Below are 3,448 nucleotides of genomic sequence, written 5' to 3' on the forward strand. Positions count from 1 at the left end.
TCCCACATGGGTGAAGGGGCCCAAGCACTTAGGCCATCATCCACTGGCTTCCTAGGCTATAGCAGAGAGCTGCCTCAGAAAGTGGAGCAGCCAGGACTCAAACCAGCACCCATATGGGATGCCGGCACTGCCAGGCAATGGCTTTACCCGCTTCGCCACAGTGCCAGCCCCATATTTTATTTTTTAAAAGACTATTTATTTATTTGAATCATAGAACAATGAGTGTGCAGGAAGGCTTTCATCTCTTGGTTCATTCCTTAAAATGGCTACAATAGTCAGGTCTGGGCCAAGCTAAAGTTAGGAGTCAGGGATTCCATCCTGGTCTCCCACATGGGTAACAGGGACCCTAGTAATTTAATTTATTTTATTTTAGAAAATATTTATTTAGTTATTTATTTGAAAGGCACAGTGGCAGAGAGAGAGAGAGAGAGAGAGAGATCTTCCATTCACTTTGTTCACTTCCCAAATGACTGCAATGGCTGCAGTTGGGCCAGGCCAAACCCAGGAACCTAGAACTCCATGTGGGTCTCCCATGTGGGTGGCAGGGACCCCAAGTATTTGGGCCTTCTCTTGCTGTCTTCTTATGTACATTACCAGGAACCTGGATTGGAAACAGAACAGCCAGGACTAGAACCAGTGCTAGTGTCAGAGGTGGTAGATTAATCAGTAATGTCACAATACTGGCCCCTTTATGGCTTTTTCTTTTATTTTTGATGTGGAAACTGTTATAACCTAAGCATATGAAAGATAGAGGAGAATGCAAAGAGTGAGTACTAAGTCTGTGAAGGTTTAACAGAATGACTGGGGACTCCACCTTTCTCCAATGGGCCTTGGTATTCCACTGAATGTTCTGGAGTAGAGGAATGGAAAATGATCAGAGGTGGAATTTGGACTTGATTGGTAGACAGGATGGATAAGAAGGAGACAGGTGGCAGGTGGACAGTAATCTATTTTCTAATGATGAGACCTGGGCCAGTGCTGTGGTGTAGTAGGTTAGGCATTCACTTGCGCCGCCAACATCCCGTATGGGTACCGGTTTGGGTCCTGGCTGCTCCTCTTCTGATCCAGCTCCCTGCTTATGGCCTTAGAGGGTAGTGGAGGATAGCCTGGGTGCTTGGGCTCCTGCACCCTCGTGGGAGGCCCAGGGGAGGCTCCTGGCTCTTGGCTTTGTATTGGCCCAGCTCCAGCTATTGCGGGAGTGAACCAGCGGATGGAAGACCTCTCTCTCTCTCTCTCTCTCTCTCTCTCTCTGCCTTTGCCTCTCTGTGTAATTCTGCCTTAAAAATAAATAAATCTTTTTAAAAAGAATTGGAAATAGTGTGAACCTACAGGTTTTGATATCTATTGATATAAAATAAACAAATTTATACATGCATTTCTCTCTTTCTCTCCCTCCCACCCTCTCCCTCCTCCTTGCTATATGCTATATCTACTGAAGTAGTGTGGGAGCAGCAGTAACAATGAACATATCTAGTGCCTAGATCTTGCCCTCTCAATACTAATCTCCACTAAAAAGAAGCGAGAGTCTTTGGCTCATTCTAAGGCTGGTGCTAGGAAAAATACAAGATGAGCCTTTTGTTGTCACCAGCTCTAGGTGGCTCCTCTGTGATCCCTGCCTGCTGGTATTTATACCTTTGGATAACTGCTTCCTTTTGATGTGGGAAGGATACATAACATGTTTATTTTTCTTTTCAAAAAAGATTTATGTATTTGAAAGGCAGAGTGACAGAAAGAGGAGAGAGAGAGAGAGAGAAAATCTTCCCATCCTCTGGTTTATTCCCGAATGACCACAACAGCCCAGGTCAAAGCCAGGAGCCTGGAACCCCATCCTTGTCTCCTAAGTGGGTGCAGGACCCAAGCAGTTGAGCCATCCTCTGTTGCTTTTCCCAGGTGCATTAGCAGGGAGCTGGATGGGAAGTGGAGCAGCCAGGACATGAACCGGGGCTCATATGGGATGCCGGCATTGTAGTTGGTGGCTTAACTCGCTATGCTACAATGCTGGCCTGTAACTTGTTTCTAACTAATAGAATATGACAAGAGTGAGGAGCTATTACCCTGATCTTTAGGTTATATTGTGTAAAACTCTGTCCTGCTAGAACACTTGCTCTAGGGACTTTCCTTGTTGTCTTAATGAAGTAAGTAAACTCTCCATTGGGAGGGTTTATGTGGCACGTAATGCGCGCGTGGTGGTGGTGGTGGTGGGGTTGCTGTAGGAACTGAAGATGGCTTCTAGGAACTGAAGACAGAGCTAAGGGTATCTTTTCATCCAGTGCCAACAAGAAGCCAGGAGCTTGATCCTACTGACATCAGGAAACACAAAGTAAAGTCTGCCTGCAACTTTGCTAAGCTTGGAAGTGGATTTTTCCCCAGTTATACCTCCAGATGAGAAGGCAGCTATAATTCAAAAGTTGTACTTTGGAAATTTATATTTGTTAAATAAAAGTTTAAAAAAGCAGAGGTAAGAGTCGATTTCAGGCACCTCAATATGGGATTCGGGCCTTCCAAGTGGTGTCTTAACAACTGTGCCACACACAACATTCATCTCTCCACAAACTTTTTGAAGTGTCCCCTTACTTCCTGATATGTTGCACTGTGAAGGGTACAACATATTTCTGCCAAAACTACACAACATACATTTCATTATGCGAAAGCATCAGACAACCTTTAACCTTTTGCCATGAGGTCACTGTGATTGTTGGTGAAACTTGAATAGGGGCTCTGGAGTGAAGTATTTGTACTTACATTGCAAGTTTTTCAATGTAATTTTGAAGTTGTTTCTGAGCAAAAAATTTAGGACACCCAGCAACATTCCAGAAGGGTAAGGGTGAGGGTGAAGGAGAAATGGAGGGCCCATACCCCTACCCATAGAACTCAGTCTAAATGCAGGCTGGCGGGGGGTGCTGGCACTGTGGCATAGTATGTTGGGCCTCCACCTGTGGCAATCACATCCCGTATGGGTGCTGGTTTGAGTCTTGGCTGCTTCAAATCTTTTTTTTTTTAAAAAAGATTTATTTATTTATCTGAAAGTCGCAATTGCACAGAGGAGAGGCAGAGAGAGAAGTCTTCCATCTGATGTTTCACTCCCCAACTGGCCACAACAGCCAGAGCTGCACCGATCCGAAGCCAGGAGCTAGGAGCTTCTTCCGGGTCTCCCACATGGGTGCAGGGGCCCAAGGACTTGGGTCATCTTCTACTGCTTTCCCAGGACATAGCAAAGAACTGGATAGGAAGTGGAGCAACCGGGTCTCAAACTGGCGCCCATATGGGATGCCGGTGCTTCAGGCCAGGGCGTTAACCCGCTGCACCACAGCACTGGCCTCTGCTTCACTTCTGATCCAGCTCCCTGCTAATGGCCTGGAAAAGCAGTCAAAGATGACCCACGTGCTTGGGCCTCGGTACCCACGTAGGAAACCCAGAAGAAGCTCCTGGCTCCTGGCTTGGGATGGGT

This window comes from Oryctolagus cuniculus, chromosome X (assembly GCF_051225735.1).
Source record: "Oryctolagus cuniculus isolate XC-2025 breed Fujian yellow rabbit chromosome X, ASM5122573v1, whole genome shotgun sequence".
In the NCBI taxonomy this organism is placed as follows: domain Eukaryota; kingdom Metazoa; phylum Chordata; class Mammalia; order Lagomorpha; family Leporidae; genus Oryctolagus; species Oryctolagus cuniculus.